A 21,221-nucleotide genomic window follows, 5' to 3' on the forward strand; every position below is an offset into this window, starting at 1 on the left:
AGTGGGAGCTTCTGGAGAGGTCTCGGAAGAGCAGGGCTCGCCCAATGGGGCTTCCTGAGGCTCAGGGTCTCTACGCTTTAGATGGATGTGTGAAGAAGAGGTAGACACCGGTGCTCTGGGGGAAGGAGCTACCGGTTCTGATGGTGTGGTTGTCGGCGTGGACAACACCCTTCTCATAGCATCGAAGGCACCTCAGTCCCAACGTGAAGAAACCCCTGGATCCGAAGATAAGGAAGATTCCCTCAGAGCCAGAACAGAGGGCTCTGAGCCCAAGGTTGGAGCCAAGCTCACCCAAGCCGAGGCCCCAAGATGCAAAGTCGGAACTGAGAAATCGATCCAACTATCCTCCCCGGACCTGACCAGTGAATGTCGGTTCCTAGACCCCTAGGTCGGCACCGAAGATGTCAGGGCTGTTGGGACCGAAAAGTCCGAAGTAGGCATCAGGTCCTAAGGCTCTGCAATCATCAGCTCCGAGCACTCCATCTCCGAAACTTCAAGACGAATCGGAGGAGGAACACAAGATGGTTTGGGGGATTTTGTCAGTTCCGAAACCCCAGGGATCGGCCCCAATATAAGTTTGGCCAGAGCTGATGTCTGCAGAAGCCTCTGCACCACACGATCCACATCTTTATCCGAGAGTCTTGAGAATCAGGAAGAACCTACGGAAGAGGCCACTGACTGAAGGATTGAGGACTTAAGGTAGGAGATACCGGCTCCAATATCGGGGACCGGCTCCTACAAACAGTAACAACCTCCGGTTCTGAAAGCAGTGGAGCCAAGGTAGGAGTCCCAATCAGTTTTAAGTTCAATGAATCCTTTTTTGGCTCTGAGCCAGAAGAAGACTTAGAAGACAAAGTCTTTGAAGATTTTGATGTCTTGTCCGGTGATTTGTCCTTATCCAATAATTCCTGAAAGGAAGACTTCAGTAATCCCCTGGCTATCAGTTTACTCTTACGTTCATGAAGAACACGAGAGTTGAATAAATGACAGATGGCACAGTTTTCCTGTAGGTGAACTTCACCTAAACAATAAACACATTCTGTGTGACCATCTGTTATCGACATTTTTTTGTCCACATTTAGGGCAGTTTTTAAATCCAGATTTAGCTTTCTCTTGCTGAGACATGGCAGAAACTATTAATATCTCTAGCTTGAATTACCATACAATAGTTTAATAAGGGTACAGAGCACACTATATGCACTATTAAAGGAAACACACAGTACTATAGAATATAGTCCTAATAAAAAACAGGGCCCTAACTTCTACAACATATGCAAAAACACACACAGTACGAACAATAACTACTGCCCTAAAACTTGGGCTTAGGCTCAACTAGCCTTAACATACTCTAGGGAAGGGAGAAAGAAATTCAAACAACTCTCTAACTTAAACGAGTTGTTACACTGAGGAAGGTAAGAAGAAAAAAAATGGCCTAATAAAACACGGCCACCAACAACTAGCAAAACACACACACACTAAATTTTAATGCTAACTAACTACGGTAACAAGATAAGGAAAAGTTATCTAACTACCAAACGAAACTATCACTTTTAAGTGAAATATAAAATTTTTACTGGCCAGAGCTGTTGAAGCACTCCCGATCTGTTGCAGTGGCAAACGAGATCTGAAGGAAGCACAAGGTGCATCATGGGATAGGGAGTGGGCCTCGAGCTAGTTGAAGACCTCAAGCTTTTGCAGTTGGCAGAGTCGGAACCCATCAGTAAGAATGTACGGCGAGATAGAACAACTTCACATTGTATATCTGAGAATATTTGGAATTCCAAGTAAGTGGAACAGAAGGCAAGAGATGAAAATAATAGCCCCAAAATATCACTAGACAGAGACTGAAGGTCTACAAAAAAACCCCAAACAGACAATACATGGAAAGTGACAAATGTAACATTTACTGTCTTCAAGAGTAAAGCTACACTTTAACAGACCTGAGGAAACCCAGAATATATAAATGGGGGATGCCCTTGTACCCTAAATAGGACAAAAGCTAGCATGGTAAAGGGAAAATTCAAAAGTGAATGTCAAGCAAGTAAGCCTGCAGCCCCTCAAGGCTGTGTTTCCCAGAGAGATTAGCCATAAGTCAGCAGAACAGTCCCCCTCTCATCTTCCCTTAAGTCCAGCTCCAAGTTCTCCCCCTTCTACTTCTCTCCCCTCAGACACCTGGGGGGTACTTAGTTTATTTTGTTGAAAAAAAATGGGAAAACCACTCCAGAACAGTGGATCTTAAACATTCTTTACCAAGTTTACAAGTTACAGTTCCTTAAGAAGTCCCAAATTGTAGAGGTATTCTCCCAATTCCAGAACTTCAGTTGCACCTTATTTCTGCAGTCTTGTACAAAATGCAGCAGTCAGGGGCCATCTCCTGAGGAAGAACAAGATTTTCACTCTAATCTCGTTCTGTCTCAAAAAAAGCAGAAGGCACCTGAAGCCCCATCCTGAACCTGTCACACTTACACAAGCTTCTCATAATAATAAAGTTCAGAATGTTAACTCTGCAAATTATAATACCCTTATTAGTATGTACAGAAGACTTTCCAAAAGAAGTTTGAGATTACAGAAAAAGTTTTATGTGAATGAGGAGAATACTAAGGAAAAGGTGAGTGAAATTGTTTTTTTCACCAACTATACATGAAGTGTTATGAAAAGACATCACATTAAGCTTTCGGATGCTTGCAGAAACAGATGTGAAACTGACAACTTTAGGAGAAATTTAGCAAGAACAACACATTAAGGAAGACAAAGATATTGTACAGTTCTACGACTTGGTAGACATATTTCTTGTCATGGATGTTTTACATCTGTTGCCCCCCTTTCCCCCAAAAATAAGCACATATAATGCCAACATTTTAATTTCTGTCAATATTAAAGGAATACAGCATAGGAAAATGTAAATTATGGTTCATGTTTGCAATATGAATACAAAAATAATTTGCATACATGATGCACATTTGTGCAATAACGATGCTAAGAAACAAACGGAAGAAATGGTTGCTTGAGGTACTTACAAACCCAGATATATCTCACTTTAAATTCACTTCAGTTAAAGAAGCTAAAACTGCACTAGTGGCACTCAAAGTGTTTCTGTCGCCCAGAAGCAGTGTGAGCAATCTTTAGGTTCATAGGTTCATACTAGGCTATCTGCCCTAGGGCATTTATAAGCCTAGCCAGAGTGTGTGTGGCTTTCACCACCCCTTAGGATGAGAATACTATACCCATTAGTTTGCTGTGCCTCTGTCCAGCAGTGATACAGAGATGATTCCCGGGGTAAACCTACGATCTCCCATCCACTCGTCAAGATTTCTCTTGAACAGAGTCAGTGAGGGGCTCTGCCTCACATGGACTGGGATTCTGTTCCATAGTGTAGGGAGTCTCTGGGTGATGAATCTGTCCCTCCAGCACGTCCTATTTATATCCGTGTTGAGGTTTAAGTCTCTTGCTCGTGGCTCTGGTGGATTTGGATTTTTGAGGTGGAGCATGTCCATTAATTCCGGGTTGGACATGGCCTTGTATGTCAGGCACAGATCACCTCTGAGCAGACGGTATGCGACTGAATAGAGCTGGAGTTTCTTCAGTCGGGCATCGTATGACATATGTTTGAGCCCCTTTATCCTTTTGGTGAGGAACTTTTGGGGTCTTTCCAACTGCTGCAGGTGTCGGGTAAGGTACATTCCGAATGGGGCGTTGTACTCAATCATTGGTCTGATAAGTGAAGCGTACAGGGGTACAATGACCTCTCCTGATCTGGATGTGAATCCCTTCATGATCAGGTGGGCAATGTAGAAGGTCTTCCTAACCACTTTGGCAATGTGAGTGTCAAAAGAGAGGTTACTGTCAACTTGGGTCCCCAGGTCCCTGATAACTTCTTCCGTGTTTAATGGATTACCACCTATGTGGTAATTAGGGGTTACCTTGTTTTTCCCAAAGGGTATGACTATACATTTTTTGGCATTTAGTTTAAGGCCATGGCTCTGGCACCAGTTATCCATTTCTATGAGACCTCTCTGGAGGATGTCTGTGTCTGATGGAGTGTCAATTATGGTGCCCAGTTTGCAGTCATCTGCAAATTTTGTCAGCCACAATCCCCCTATGTTTGCCTGCACTTCAGAAAAATAAATGCCGAAGAGGGGGCCCAGGACTGAGCCCTGTGGGACACCGCTCGTGACCGGCTTAGAGTCTGACATGGCACCAGCAACTCTAACCCTGTGTGTTCTGTCCTTGAGCCAGTTTGCAACCCATCTTGTGAGATGGACTACTATTATGGACCTTTTCTTAAAGGCTTTCATGGATTTTTTTGATCTTCATGGACACTTTTTTTGGTGTGTGTGTGTGTGGGGGGGGGGGGTTATGTCCATGCTACTGCCAGTACCTGGGATTCCTTTTCTGCTATTCCATTTGATATTTTGCTACAATAATAGATTCTATATTAACATTAAACCTATACATCACAATGTTAAAAATGATACTTTAATTAGATTTTTATTGTAAATTTCATCAGCCATAACTTGTCTGTAAGAAGTGCACTTCGCTAATGATAAAACTCACTATATTACCAGCTGCAAATCATTCTTCCATGTATTAATTAATTTAGCAATTAAGACAGCTGAAGCTTCCAGGAATTTAAAAGATGAAATATATCAAATTCAGTAATGCACTCAAATACATGCAAAATAAGTGAGACAACTGCGGGCATCAATAAACTTAAATGACCAAAGGCTGGAAAAATAGAAGCAGCTTTAAGCAGATATTCAAATAAACTGACAAAACAGCAGAAATTACAGGATGAAACAAAAGAAATAAAGACTGGCTGAAAACGAGACTTCAAGAAAACTGGTTTAAAAAAATAGAGCTACAAGACACAGCACGCAGAGAAATCCTGAAATTGTCAGTATACCAAAGAAACTGGAAGGCACAGACTACGTTAATTTTTATAAAAGTACAATAAGCAACTGAACTAGTTCTCCAAAGTAAGATTTCTAAATGACAGACACACCACATACATGCTCCAAATATGAATATAAGAAAGTAGCAGAGACCTAAATTAGCAAAAATGCAGCCCTATCAGCAGAAAGAGCTGCTCCTGACAAAGTTGTGGCAGATGGGAAACGTATTATAAATTGGTACCATCAGAGTGTTTGTGGAAAATAAATTATTCACTGTTCATCAAGACAGACTAAAAGCAAGTTTCTTCTGACAATCAGGGATGTAAAGTCAGGTGTGATATTCAAACTGCTCTATCCAGCTATCTTCAGAATATTTTCCCCAATGGATGGAAGGCATTTTTTGACGAGAACAACCTAAGGTGAAAAAAAAATGTTTACCCAACAAAGACTGAGCAAACAAGTTGAAGTAGAGCCTGCTTCTCAGTCTTCTGTTAATAACAAAGCCCATAGAGACATTTTGCCAGTGAAACAAGTGACAGAAAAAGCCCAGGAGATGATGAGAAGAAAATCTTACCATAACAATACTGTTGCAGTATTCTTAATAGAAGGGATGTCTAGCCCTGGGCAGCCCAACACAAAAGCCTAATAACAATCTTGGGAGCACCATACATCACATTTATGCTTTCCATACAGAACGTAGGACATAAAAGGGGTGTATGGACACATCTACCTAGAACTGAATTGCACCAGAAGAGAACAGTCACCACAGGACATGGAAGTCCACGCACATCCAGAAGGAAAAAATGCAGAATAAACAAGAGGGGGTTGGAGAGAGGGAGTGAATACTTCAACAGTGAAGAGAAGAACATCTACTGTTATAGTAAGATTTTACACAGTTGTACTACGTCCTTCTATACCACTGTTGCAGTATTCTTCATAGAAGGGAGAGTAAAAAGCACAAGAAATAGAATGGGAGGTGGAAGGCTGAGAACAGCCCTCGACAAACCCACATAAACTGGTTTCATCAAAACGTGCTCTAGCCCTAGAAACCATATCTAAATTATAACACTTAGTAACGGTATGCAATGAAGACCAAGTAGCAGCTTCAAGGATGGAATTGGTGTCCAATCCCTTGAAGAAGGCATCAGAAAAGGCAAAAGCCCTAGTGGACTGAGCTCAAACAAAAGTAGGCAGAGATTTGCCATGAAAAGAACAACAAAAGGAAATGGCCTTAGATATCCATGAGCAGATGGTTTGCTTAGAAACAGCCAAACCAAAAGACCTGGTATGAAAGGAAACCAAACGCTGATCAGACTTATGAATAGTCCTAGTTTTATCCAAACAGTACCTGAGCTGTCTGTGCAAATACAAGGTATGCAGGATCCTCTCACTAGCATACAGAGGCAAAGGAGAAAAAGGAAGGGAATTGTACCGAATGATTCAAGGACAACTCATTTACTACCTTGGGCATAAAAGAATGGCTAGTATGAAGGGACACCCTGTCACTGTGAAAAAAAAAATAAAGGAGTAACAGCCATAAGGGCCTGGAACTCAGAAACCCTCAAAGCAGATGTAACAGCCAGAAACAAAACAGTCTTCCAGGTACAAAGTTGCAAAGAAGTAGAATCTGCAGGCTCAAAAGGAGCCAGAGTCAATTTTTCCAAAACAAAACTAAGGTCCCAAGGAGGAGAAGGAATAGGTTTTCTTGGAGGTCTAATATGCAGGACGCCTTTAAGAAAGTTTGATCTCAAAATGAAAAGTCAAAAGGAAGATTCAAGGGCAGACGAGCAGAAATGGCTGACAAGTGGGCCTTCACAGAAGAATAGGCCAAGACAGACTGGAGCAACTCACACAAACAAGAGAGGACCAGAGGGACCCCAAATGAAAAGTGGTCTTGGTTATGAGCATGGCACCAGACCGAAAAGTTTTTCCATTTGGATATACAAGATCTTCTGGTTGAGTGTTTCCTTGCCTCCTGTAAAAACATGAGCACGTGCTCAGAAAAGAGGTGCCTGAAAGGGATAAAAACCCTATCACCCATAATGTCAGTTGCAGAGTGGACAGGTGGGGATAGATAAGAGACCCCATGTTCTGTGTGAGAAGATCCAACTAGTGAGATATCGTGTGATGACTGTCCCTGCCCAGATGTATTATAAGGGGAACCAGTGCTGTCTCTGGTAAAAGGGAGTCACTAGCAATAGTTTGGGGAGTCCAGCTGAATCTTCTGCAGGACTCTTGGAAGTAGCGGAAGAGGAGGGAAAGCATAAAGAAACCTCCCCTTCCAAGGAAATGAAAGGGTGTCCGTCTTCCATGCCAGATGGCATGGCACTCTGGAACAGAAGAGAGGAAGCTGTTTGTTCAGAGGAGAGGCAAAAGATCTACCCAAGGAATACTTCACTGATGGACAATGCCCACAAATGAGTCTCTGTGAAGTATCCATTTGTGAGCCCGTGTTTTGGACCTGCTCAGAGAGTCTGCCACTAGACTGTGCTCTGAAGGAAGGTATACTGCCTGAAGAGTTAACTAACAACTGAGAGCCACATCCCAAGCCTGAAGCCCCAACCTGCAGAGGAAGTAAGATTTCATGCCCCCTGCTTCATGACATACCATATCATTGTAGTGTTGTCTGTATACATCTTAAAGGGGCCTGGAGAGAACATAGGGTGAAAAGCCTGTAGAGAGATCTCATCTCTTTGATACTGACATGATCTGACTTCTGATGGGGAGACGAAAGACCCTGAATCTTCAGGTTACCAAGAGAAGCCCCCCCCCCAATGTCTGAGGCACTAGTGAACAGCTCTTGAGAAGAGACTGGAGGCTGAAAGGGCCAGTCTGGGTTGAGAGCGAACTGTTGAATCCATCATGCAAATTCTTTGCTGAGACACGGAATAAGCGGTACACTGAAATCAGAAGGTGACAATGCTATGGCCAAACTGACTTGAGGTACCACTGAAGCTTCTGCATATGCAGTCTGGCAAGAGAAAGCAGCGGAACAGAAGGAGCTATAAATTCCAGGGCCAGAAGGAACTCCCTGCCTGACATGGCAGTCAGATGAAGAACAGACTTAAAGAAGCCTTTCAACAAAAATACCTTTGGAGGCAGAGAAGAGGCCAACACTGGCACCATCTGAATCCTGCAACCCAGATACATATGATCCTGACAGGGAGTCAGGATGGACTTTTGGAAGTTGATAGTAAACCTCAGACTTTGAAGAAGAGAGATATTAAACTGCAGATCATATGACAAATAACGGGGAGAAGGTGCCTGAAACAACAGGTCATCTAGATAAAGTAAATTCTGAATGCCTTGGAGCCTTCAGAAGGCATTCACAGGAGCTGGCATTTTGTGAATACCACTGGGCAGTAGAGAGACCAAAGGGTAAAGCAGAGAAATGAAAATTAGAGGAAGACGCAGAGAAATGTAAAAACTTCCAGAAGAGAGGGTGAATGGGGATATAAAAGTAAGCATCTTTCAGATCCAAGGACACCAAAAAAGTCTGGGGTAATAAAAGAGGAATCAGAGTTTGAAGAGTAAGCATCCGAAAAGAAGAAATCTCAAGAAAGGTGTTGAGCTGGGTGAGATCCAAAATAGGTCTCCAACTGCCCTCCTTTCAAGGAAGCAAGAACTTCCTGGAATAAAAATCCCTTCCCACTTGGGAAGGGGGGACAGGCTGAATGGTCCCTTGGTTCAACAGGGGATCCTAAAACCTCTGGGAAATTTGGCAGTTGCTCTAAAGGAGATTGAGGAATCCCTGAAAAAGGAGGGAGAGATTTCCATACCATGAACTAACCCTGATGGATTACAGAAAGAACCCAAGAGTCTGAAGTGATGAGACACCAATTTGGAAGACAAAGGGAGAGCCGAAGGGACAAAGGAACATGGTCTAAAAAAATGGGGGTGAATTGTCAAAGTGAAGCAGGCTTATTAGGTAAAGGAGGCTTCTGGTCCACAGAAATCTGAAAAGCCTTAGTTGAGGGGGCCCATCTCCCACACTTCCTGCCCTAAGAGGCCTGGCACAGTTACCTGCGAACAAAAGCAGACCTAGAAGGATAATTCCTCTGGAACTTAGGAATAGGAGAGGAAAAAATATATTTAAGGTCTTGCAAGGCTTTGCCTTTCTCGTGAAGAGACTTGAGACTTAAACATGTCAGCAGCAGCAGTCCCAAAAGAATGTCTATTATCCAAAGGAGCATCCAACGGCTTGGCCTTAATGTTCTCAGATAGAGACTGGAGACTAAACCAAGAATAATACCTCATGATGGACCTAAAAGCTGCAGCATCATAGCTGCACTTAGAGTGGCAAGTCACTTGAGAAACAGAACCTAATAAAATATGAGGCACAGGATTTGCCATCAGAATCAGGGAGGCTGGCAAAAACAGCAATCAAACTGGTGACAAAAGAAGTTCTAGGTAGTTGCGTCTGTACATCCCTTTTATGCCCTATGTTCTGTGTGTGGAGCATAAGTTTGACATATGTGCATACAAGATTGTTTTTAGGTTTTTTCATACTGGCCAAGCGTCTGTCTGCCCAGGGTGGGTTATCCATCTATGAAGAATACTGCAACAATGATATAGGACATTCAGGAATTCCTTGGACTTGAACAAGAGAATGGCATTGACTGATCAAGATGGTAAAAAAGATGACAAGCAACAAAGTGAAATTAGTGAATAAAATGGGAGAATTATACAGCATCAATCCCATTATAAGCAGTTCAGATATGTTAGCTGATGTTCTGGAAGAAGTGGCTGAAAAGACTTATAGATTGTTCAGTGCTCTAAACTGGTGTGAAAACTGTAAAGTACTAACCCTCATCTCATACTACTGATGCTTAGGAGGAAACTGAAGGAACTGATTCAATTAATTACAACAAATGTTCTAATACCTGCATAAAACTTTAATGATCCAAAATGCATGTTACATTGTAAGGCACTTATGTACAGTATGCTATGAGTGGTATTTTAAATTTGGGGTGGGGGGGGGGTTCCAATGACTGCAGTTTATGCTGGTAACATCAAAGTATACTACTTTGTTAGATGCAATGTACCCAAGCTTTACAATGTGACAAGGTAAGAAAGGCATTTAAGAAACAAGTTAAAGTTAATATAATTTTGTGATCTTGAGTTGGTGAGGAGATATGAAAGTATATATATATATATATATATATATATATATATATATATATATATATATATATATATATATATATACACACACACACACACACACACACACACACACACATATATATATATGGGTCTACCTGATAACACCGACACGCCAAAACACCAACAACGAAATAACCGACACGACAAAACCGGAAGTTCAAAAACATGAAACTTCACATGCCTGACAAACCACAATCCCGACAATCAACAAAACAAATAACTTTCCCAAAAAACACACACACAACACAAGCACACCAAAAACCTTACAAACCTACACTAAACCTTAAATACACAACTATATATGCACTAACCTTAACCCAAACCCTAACCCTAAGGTCCGTCACTATCGCACACTTACCTTACCCGCACCCTAACCCTAACTCACTTAATCCGCCCCTAACCCTTACGTCCGTCACTATCGCACACTTGCCTTACCCACACCCTAACCCTAACTCACTTAACCCGCCCCTAAACCTAATGTCCGTCACTATCACACTTACCTCACCCGAACCCTACCCTAACGTCCGTCACTATCACACACTTACCTTACCCACACCCTGACCCTAACATCTGTCCCTATCGCACACTTACCTTAACATGTCTGTGTTCTCAGCATCGGGATTGTCAATTGTCGATCTTCCGGTGTTGGTTATCTTGTTGTCATTCTTCTCAGCTTTTGGCATTATCAGGTAGACCCATATATATATATATATATTACATATTTATATAATATATATATATATATACATATTATACATTTATATAATATATATATATATACATATTATACATTTATATAATATATATATATATATATATATATATATATATATACACACACACACACATATATTTTTTTTTAACAAGAACCATCTTTATTAAATGATCACATATGACACAGACTATCATACCTTTATATAACTAAAATCAAACAATATTGTGATAACTTTAGTTCTGACATTGTACATCACAAACCATACTGACATATTTTTTAGTTACAAATATTATACATCACTTATAATCTATCCAGTCATTCTCAAACATTACATAGCTCATAAAAATCCTGCTTCATTTAAACCTCATTCCTCCCCTGTATGTACTGTTTCTTTCCACATTTCCCATTTATTTCTCTATAATTTGTTCCTACCCTTTTCTAAAGATCACACTTCCAGCTGTTTTACTATATTCACTACTTCTAGTGAGGTTGGTTTAGACGTTGATTTACATTTTCTAGTAATTGCTTTTTTTAGCAGCCACCATAATAACATAGCAAGACCTTACTACAGTGGATATAAAAAGTTTACACACCCTTGTTAAAATGCCAGGTTTCTGTGATATAAAAAAATGAGACCACAATAAATAATTTAAAAAGTTTTCCCACCTTTAATGTGACCTGTAACCTGTACAATTCGGTTGAAAAGCAAACAAATCTGTTAGGGGAAAAAATATAAAAAATAAAAAGCATACAATACGCTGGTTGCATAAGTGTGCACACCCTTAAACTAACTCTTTGATGAAGCACCTTTTGATTTAATTACACCATTCAGTCTTCTTGGATACACACCTACCACAAATTAAAGAGACTCTGATTAACCCAAAATAAAGTTCAGCTGTCCTAGTAGAATTTTCCTGACATTTACTCAAGTTGCCTGCAACAGCAAAATCCATGGTTCACACAGAGCTTACAAAGCATCAAGGGGATCTAATTGCTGAAAGATATCGGTCAGGAGAAGGGTACAAAAAAATTTCCACAGCACTGGATATACCATGGAACACAGTGAAGACAGTCATTAAAAAGTGGAGAAAATATGGGACAACAGTGGCAGTGAAAAGAACTGGACATCACACCAAAATTGATGAAATGACAAGATGAAAACTGGTCAGGGAGGCTGCCAACAGACCTACAGTAACACTGAAGGAGCTGCAGGAATTTCTGGCAAGTACTGGTTGTGTACTACATGTGACAACAATTTCCCTTATTCTCCATATGTCTGGACTATGGGGTAGGGTTGCAAGATGGAAGCTTTTTCTTACGCAGAAAAACATCCAGGCCCAGCTAAAACTTGCAAAACAATACATCAAGTCTCCCAAAAGCATGTGGGAAAATGTGTGGTGGTCTGATGTGAACAAGGTTGAACTTTTTGGCCACAATTCCAAAAGGTACGTTTGGCACAAAAACAACACTTCACCATGGGGATGGTGTTTGTTTGGTGATGCAAAGCATGGTGATGGCAGTATCATGCTTTGGGGTTGCTTTTCTTTAGATGGAACTGGGGCTTTAGTCAAGGTGGAGGGAATTATGAACAGTTCCAAATGCCAGTCACTTTTGGCCCAAAACCTTCAGACATCTGCTAGAAAGCGGAAGAAGAAAAGGAATTTCACCTTTAAAGTTTTGGAATGGCCCAGCCAGAGCCCAGACCTAAATTCAATAGAAAATCTGTGGGATGACCTGAAGAGGGCTGCACACAAGAGATTTCCTCGCAATTTGACAGATTTGGAGCACTTTTGCAAGGAACAGTGGGCAAATATTGCCAACTCAACATGTGCCATGCTAATAGACTCCTACCAAAGAAGACTGAATACTGTAAGTAAATCAAAAGGTGCTTCAACAAAGTATTAGTATAAGGGTGTGCACACGTATGGAACCAGCTTACTGCACATTTTTTATTTTTTATATTTTTTCCCCTAACAGATTTGTTTGTTTGTTTTTCAATTGAATTATACAGATTGTAGGTCACATTAAAGGTGGGAAAAGTTTTGAAATGATTTATTGTGGTCTCATTTTTTATATCACAAAAACATGGCATTTTAACAGCGGTGTGTAAATCCACTGTATGTCTAGGCAATTCCAATTCTGTATCGTAGATTAAAAAAATTTCCCTAGTTACACCAATTTGCTCACCCAGAATCTCTGACAGAGCAATCTCTAAGGAATCTTTAAAGTCTGCCAACTCATTACACTCCCAGAAAATATGTTCCAAATTACATCTTTCTTCTCCATCACACCTCGAACACCTGCTGTCTGCCTGAGGAAAAAATGATTTGAAGTCTACTTGGTGTATAAAAATACCTATGTAAATACTTCCAAGCAAAGACCCTAAATCTTCTAGACTTTGTTGCATATTTGGGAGACATAACATATATCCCCCATTACTTCTTTGTGAATTGTTTGTCCAATCTCTTTTTCCAGTCCTTTCTAACCTCAACTGATTGATTCTTATAGTTATCATGCATTTTTTTTGTATGCTATATTAAATATTCATTTACAACAGCAGTTTCTGTTGCAGACTTTACTTAAAATTCTACCAGTGCTGGTCTTTCACTTAGGATACCCATATTTCACTCTCTTTACCGATGCTCTGATATCAGTCCTTACATGGAAGGCAATCTCTTATCTGCAGTCCAAATACATTTTTGGTATTTTCTTACACTCAGCTTCTCTCTGGCTCAACAATGTTCTGTTAATGTTGGCAAATGTTTGCCTCCCCTCCACAAAACCACACTGATCTATATTTATCAATGTTGGCATCACCTTTGTCATTCTTTTAGCCATTACAGACATTGGCACTTTATAATAATGGTTTAGGATTGAAATAGACCTGTATGAAGCTGGATTTGATGTATCTTTACCCTCTTTAGGTATTACAACTACCACCTCATTCTTCCAGGATGTTGGTGCTTCTTCTCCTCTTAAAATACTGTTAAATAAAACCTTCCACATCTTTAGCAGTTTATTCCCTCCTAGCTTCCAAACTTCTACAAGAATACCATCTACTCCTAGGCCATACCTCTCAACAGTACAGACTTTCACAGAATGTCCAGATTTTTGCCTCACATTTTTGATCTGTTCCTCATAAAATTTGTGATTTTCTTGCCAAATCACAGGGATGATCTGAGGACTGAAGTCACTAAATAATGATATACATTTGTGTTTCAGACTTCATATCCTTCAGAAAAATGCATGTTAAGACCAATCCTGTTATTCTAGCAACCTTTTAAGTTTATAAGTGCAACATTTAAAATCTGTCCCTATTTTTGGGCCTTTGTCCCCCAATTCTGTCAGGCTTTGTCCAGCTTTTTGAGATGAGAGGTTGACAAGTATGTCCTGGGGACTTTCCTATGGATTGGTTATACATCACCATTTTTATCTCATCTCCTCCTGTCCGGTTAGTAACGGAGCTTCATCTACCTCTAGCCTTGGTATAGTTAATTCTTCCATAAACATTTCCATTTGTACCTTACCTTGATCTCCATATTTCTCTGCTTTATACACACCTTCCAAAATTTTTGAAATGTTTCTAGTGCAGGATCTCTTGTTATCTTCCTTGGTATAGGCTCCCCTAAGCTTGGCGACAGCCCTTTCTACTTTCTGTTGCTGAGTCGTTGAACTAAATTTTTGTGTGCTCTGGTGTTATTATCAAAAAACAGTTGGCTAACAGCAATCTTTCTAAACTCATGCATATTATTGAGGTAATCCTTTATCTTCTGCTTAGCATTCTGCAATTGCTCATCTTCTTGTTCTGTGTTCTGCAACACTAACATCTGTCAGTCCCTTTAAGCAATTCTTGTTACTTAACTATAGCTCTTTATTTCCATCATATTTTAAACTCCACTTAAATGTTATTCCACTCCCAGCTAAATTTTCAGAAGAAATTTCTATGTTCTCTAATAACTCCCAAATAATTTCCACTACACAGTCCTTAAATTCATCTCTTTTCAATAGATAGGTAGGAAAGTGCCAGTGACTCATTTTTATTTCATTATCCTACATTTTTATTTTAGTTATTATTGGCACTTAATCTGAAATAGTTATTAAATGCATATCAAAACTTTAAATTAAATGTACGTACTCCTGTAAAATACAAGTTCTGTCTAGCCTAGCCCAGTTTTTGTAACCTGGGAAATATGTAAATTCACATCTTCCATGCCAAATATTTTCAAAAACCTATCCCCTTTGCTATATTTTCTCTTTTAGGCCCCCCAAATACATCTTCACTACTGCAAATCAAATTCCAGTCCCCATCTGTAAATGATATTCCCTGCTGAAAATTGATCATTTCTACCTGAATTTTCTGAAGCTCCATTATAGAAGTTTTAGGTGGAATATAAAGACATGCCAGTGTAATCCTCCTTCCTTACCAGTAGCCCCTTAGTACTGCAAATCTAACATTATCTTTTTTATCCTATTCAATCACTACTGAAGCTCCTCTCGCAATTAATTTCCTTTGTCCCAAGTATTCTGCTGAATAACTGTCCTGAAAACCATTCTTTATCAAATTCACATGTTCAGAAATGTGTCTCCTGTAGCATATCTATTTGCACTCTACATTTTTAATATAGTTCACTACTCTTTCTTTTTTGTATATATCTGTAAAATCATTAACATTTAAAAATATAGAAAGTGTCATTATGATAAAAATGTATTATTCCCACCTTTTACTTGTAACTTCTTTTTTGTTAAGTATCAAGTTCCAGCTTTTGTGTTACGTGCACACGTTTGGCAGGTTGATCATTTATAAAGTTGTTTCTTTTCATAACCTTTTGAGTTTATGTCACATCCTGCAAAACTTTTATTTTATTGAAAGCCCTCAAAAAACACCCCAATACACTCTATTAACTTAATACTAACACACAAAACTATGTACATCTTCAAATATTGAAGTTGTAACCTCCGGATAGGAACAATTGTCCTAAATTGATAGCCACACTCAGAGACTTGGGTTAACCTAAAAGGAAGGTGATCTATCCTAAGACATATGGTACAGCCTGTGCTTCTTCTAAGTGCAGTCTAGTTTTGTTTTATCTTTACTGCTCTCCCAGAATGGGAAAACACATGAATGCTTTCAAAAAACATTATACCCTACCTCTGAAAGAAATAAATATTCTGTTTTTACTCCTCTTACTTGCTAGAGGAAAGCTTTATTATATTCAGTGTTCTTTTTTTTTACTTACTTGCTTTCTCTTAAAACCTGTTACTAGATCAAGCTGAGAGACGTAATCCACTCATTAGCCTATGCAAGAATTAGAAAAAAGAACAGCATTTTTTCTTGTATCATCTTTTGACCAGATTTTGTTTACATTGCAGTGTCTACATTTCTTAAAAACTGAACAAGGAGAAAGAGAAAAGGAAAAAACAGGGGCATCTGTTTAATTTGGTATCCCCATTCCACTTGAAATTAGCTGATAAAATGTTACTATACAGTATATAGATTATATCATGCACTATAAAAATATTACTGTTAAGAAAAAAAGGTTTTACTTACAGTTAACTCTCCCTCCTCTTCCCCTCTCCTACGTGTTACTCCAAACATTAATGACATGAATTAGGGCACATGCTTTAGAGTCCTCTACAAGTTTAACAAAGTCAAAAAGATCCAATATTTCCACATTTTCTTGTTCTGGGATGTTTAACAAATATAATTAATGCTTTGTAACCCACATTTATTTCTCAGTTCCTGAGTAGCTGGTTTTATTCCCGCTGGTCTCCCAAATCCAGTTGTCTGTTTAATTTTCAATGTATTCTTGTTTTTTATTGTCAACTCTTGTACATTTTTTCGGTGTCTCATTTTTTGTTGGACAAACGTTTCTATGTCTTTCTTAGCATGTTTCTTTATCAAAAAATGAATTTTCCCTCCAAGAAAGAATATTCTGAAGATAACTGAGTACAGCAGTTTGAATCTCATGCCTGCTTCTCGACATTCCCTAATTAGTGGAATAAATGTATTCTTCTTCTGCCTGGTGTATAGTGAACAATCATTTTCTACAAACACTGTAGTGTCTCCCACTTTTAGTATTTTGTCCTTCTGCCACAGTTTTGTCAGAATCAACTGCTTCTGCTGGAGATTACTGAAAGTCATTTCTTGCACCAAAGCTGGAGCTTGCACTGCCTTTTTGATGAACAGCTGCAGAATTCTTCTCAGTCAGTGTTTTTTCCTAACATTTTGTGATTGATTTTCTTTCAGGTTATCTGAATTTCTTTTTGCTGGCATCTAGGCACTGCACTTACCAGGCCAGTTACTGAAATTTACCCAAGAATACGAGTTTACTGGCTCTCTCTTCTGAGTGTCTGTTTCCACACAGGAAGAGTTGAAATTAAGCTGTTACTCAATATGCAGCCATCTTGGAAGTCCCAAGATGTGAATGTGTATTGCTCACATTGTATGTAGAATTAAAAATTATAATTTCCCCTGGTTTAATAAATGTGGATGCCTAGACTAAATGTCCTTAGTTTAAGTTACAGACATTTTTTTTAAGCAGACAGAATTGAAAAACAAAATACACTGATGAAAAGCATGACAATTTTGCAGTTTATTTTACAAAATTACTAGCTTTTTCCCATTAGCAAATGCTTTCAGTTGGAGACAAGCAGCTTGTAGATACAAGCAATCAGTCATGAGAGATCTAAACAGTGTGTCCCAAGTGAAATCTACATTTTTTTCTTGCATTTGCAAAGTTAACATTTTCCATTAGCACTTGCTTTAGTTAGACATGTAACCTACAAGTACAAACAATTGATCATGGCCTGTCTGAAGAGTGTGTTCTGAGAAAAAAATCTACAATATACAACACAAGTAAACTATTAAAGGTATTCTGGCAAGCTACTCAATGAAAAATAAATGAAGCTTGAAACTGTGGGAAGTAAATTAAGTTATAAAAGTATTTGCCTTCTCAGCAGTCTTAGTAGTTTAATACAATGCAGACTTACATTTATTTAAAGGTAGCCAGTGTACATTTTCCTAATGATAAACATTTATGTTTACTGATAGCATACAATTTGCTTCTTACTCCTGGGAGGGGTACAGACCTAAACAAGGAGAATAATTAGTTTACGTTTGAACACAAACTGAAATGTATACTTTAGCAGCAGGGTTAACCTTATCTTTAAAATAAGTAATGACAATGGGTGAACTGCTTTTATTCACTGAACATTTGAAAACTATACATATTTTTATGTGCTTGTTTTGAGCTAAAATGGGATGGAGGTTTTGAAAATGTAATTAGTTTTTGTTTCTTGTGCGTCTTGACTGAAACAAAGTCTGGGGAAATGTGACATGTTCAAATAGAGATGAGAAGCAGCAACTACATACCTGATTAGTCTGACAAACATTACTGCATGCATATAATCTACAAATGGAAATATATATATATATATATATATATATATATATATATAGTACAGTTTTGTACCTACCATAAATGTAGATGTCCGAACAGGATAGCATCTGCAGTCCTTACAAATGGGTTGTCCTGTCGTCAGGCAGCCCTTCGGTCGGCCGGATTCCAAAGTCTGGGTCTGGCCTCGGCTGGTGTCGCACTTCACCCGACGTCATCACTGCAGTTCTTCGGGTATAAAGGCATCAGCCGACGCCATTTTCCTCAGTGTTTCTTGCCCCAGATGCCAGTTGCCCTCTTGGATAGCTACATTTTTGGATAAATGCCAATGTTTCCAAAAAGTAGAAGGCAAACACAAAAAATAAGCATGTATGTACATATATACAAACAAATACACCATATGAAATCCCCCCCCAGCTAGCTATTAGGTGGGCAAATACCCTAGGAATACCACAGAGGGGAAGGAGGGTGGGTAATCCTGACTGCAGATGCTATCCTGTTCGGACATCTACATTTATGGTAGGTACAAAACTGTACTATGTCCTTCAAGGATGCATCTGCAGTCCTTACAAATGGGTAGAATACCATAGCCAAACTAGGGGAGGAGGAAGAAGAAATTATGGTGTAGTTAGGATCCCTTGCAAAACAGCAGTGGCAAACCCTGCTCGGGATCTAGAGTATAGAGGTAAGTTATAATGCTTGGCAAATGTATGCACGGAGGTCCAAGTAGCAGCCTCTATAATGTCCTTGGTAGCCACTCCTCGTAAGAAAGCTGTGGTAGTGGCTGTAGCCCTTGTAGAATGAGGCCTTATGTTCTGTGGAATTTGCTTTCCATGGTAGGAGTAACAGAATCTTATGCAATTTCCTATCCACTTGGAGATTGTCTGTTTGGAAATTGCTTTTCCTTCCCTTCCTGTTGCATATGCTACTAGAAGCTGGTCAGTTTTTCTATTGCCCTTGGTTCTGTCCAGGTAGTAGCGAAACTGTCTATGTACATCCAAGGTATGCAGCAGTCTTTCCCCCCTGTTCTGTGGATTGGGAAAGAAGGTAGGTAGGTGGATTGTCTGGTTTAGAGACACTCTGGATACCACCTTAGGCATAAATGTAGGATTAGTTCTCATGGACACTCTATCTTGATGGAAGATTAGGAAGGGTTGTACTGCCATTAAAGCCTGTAGTTCCGAAACCCTTCTTGCTGAAGTAATTGCCAACAGGAAAGCAGTTTTCCAGGATAGGTGTTGAAGATCTGCTGTTGCTGCTGGTTCGAAAGGGGGGAGTGTCAATTTTTCTAGCACAAAGTTCAAGTCCCATGCTGGTAATGGTGGTTTCCTAGGAGGTTTTACATTCTTAATTCCTCTCAGAAACTGCCTGAGTAGAGGATGCGAGAAGACAGGGGGATCGAAGCTGTATTCTGCAGAAATAGCTGATGCATGTATCTTGATGGAGGAATAGGACAGGCCTGTATGGAGAAGCTCTGCCAAATACTCCAGGATGTTGGCAATATCTACCTTTGACACATCTTTCCCTCTTTCAGTACTCCAAATGAGAAACCTTTTCCATTTTCCTGCATAGTTCTTTCTTGTTGAAGGTCTGCGGGCCTCAAGGATAATGTCTTTAACCCTTTGGGATAAATCTGGGTTAGTTGCTCTTATGTAATGTTCCAGGCAGTCAGTTGCAGAGTTTTCAGGTTTGGATGCAGGATGTTGTAGTCACTCTGAGTTAACATCAAAGGAATCAGGGGTAGTGTCCACGTTTTCCCCCGAGACATGCTCCTCAGTAATGGATACCAATGTTGTCTTGGCCAATTTGGAGCTATCAGAATTATCCTTGGACGTTCCTCTTTGATTTTCAGTAGTACCTTGTGCATCAAAGGAAGAGGTGGAAATGCATATGCTGTCAGGCCTTTCCAACTGAAGGATAGAGAGTCCACCTTCCAAGCAAGTGGGTGGTATGTCCTTGTGCAGAATTTCTTGAGCTGGTGATTGAGTGGGGATGCGAATAGGTCTATTTGTGGCATTCCCCATTTCTTTGTGATGGCCTTGAAGATGTCCGGGTGTAGCATCCATTCGTGAGCATCCGAGGTAGTTCTGCTTAACATGTCTGCTAGGATGTTTTCTTTTCCCGGTACAAATATTGCCTGTAACTGAATGTTGTAACTCAGAGCCATATTCCATAGGTCCAGAGCCATTCGGCATAGGTGGTATGAATGAGTGCCTCCCTGTTTGTTGATGTACCACATGACTGTGGTGTTGTCTGTCCTTATCATCAATTGGCCTTCTTGGAGGAATGGTCTGAAATTCTGGATTGCTAGTTTTACTGCCAGCATTTCTTTTTGATTTATGTGCAGGTGCAGCTGATCTGTAGTCCATAAGCCTTGAATGCACTTGTCCAGCATGTGGGCCCCCCAACCGAGGTCTGAGGCGTCCGTTGTGATGGTTTGGCTTGGTTGAATGCTGTGGAAGGACAAACCTGGGTTTGTCTGGCATGCCTGAGCCCACCATAGGAACTCTTGTTTCAGGCATGGGATTAGTGGTATTTCGGTTTCTAAGCTGTGCCTGTGTTGAGACCATAAATTCTTTAGGTACCACTGTAGCTTTCTCATATGCAGTCTGGCATGGGGGACCAGGATTATGCAGGATGCCATGAAGCCCAAGGCCTGCAGTACTTTCCTTGCTGTTAGTTTGTTCTGCTTTGTTAATGCCAAGAAGTAGAGAGGAAGTTGTTCTTGTTTTTCTGCAGTTAGGAGTGCCATCTGTTTTACTGTGTCCAATTCTGCACCCAAGAATGTTATTGTTTGGGATGGTATCGGTCTTGACTTTTTTAAATTGACTGTGTATCCCAGGGCTTGTAGTAAGCAAATGACTCTTTGTAAGTCTTGTGTCAGCTTGTTTTTGTTGTCCGCTTGTATCAGGCAGTCGTCCAGGTATGGATAAATTTGGATTCCCTGAAGCCTGCAGTGAGCGATTACTGATGCCAGGCATTTCGTGAACACTCTGGGCGCAGTAGATAAGCCAAAGGGCAATGCTGAGAATTGATAATGCTCTGATCCTG

At 40.0% G+C, this 21,221-nt stretch overlaps 1 protein-coding gene across 1 annotated transcript in view; it reads right to left on the bottom strand.

The window, feature by feature from the left end:
- The window catches only part of KLHL22 (kelch like family member 22), a 1,250,694-nt gene that overhangs the window by 1,105,762 nt on the left and 123,711 nt on the right, over window positions 1-21,221 (bottom strand). The gene's annotated exons all lie outside the window — the stretch shown is intronic.

Source organism: Protopterus annectens, chromosome 4.part0 (assembly GCF_019279795.1).
Source record: "Protopterus annectens isolate FY-2018-M chromosome 4.part0, PAN1.0, whole genome shotgun sequence".
NCBI classification, from domain to species: Eukaryota; Metazoa; Chordata; order Ceratodontiformes; family Protopteridae; genus Protopterus; species Protopterus annectens.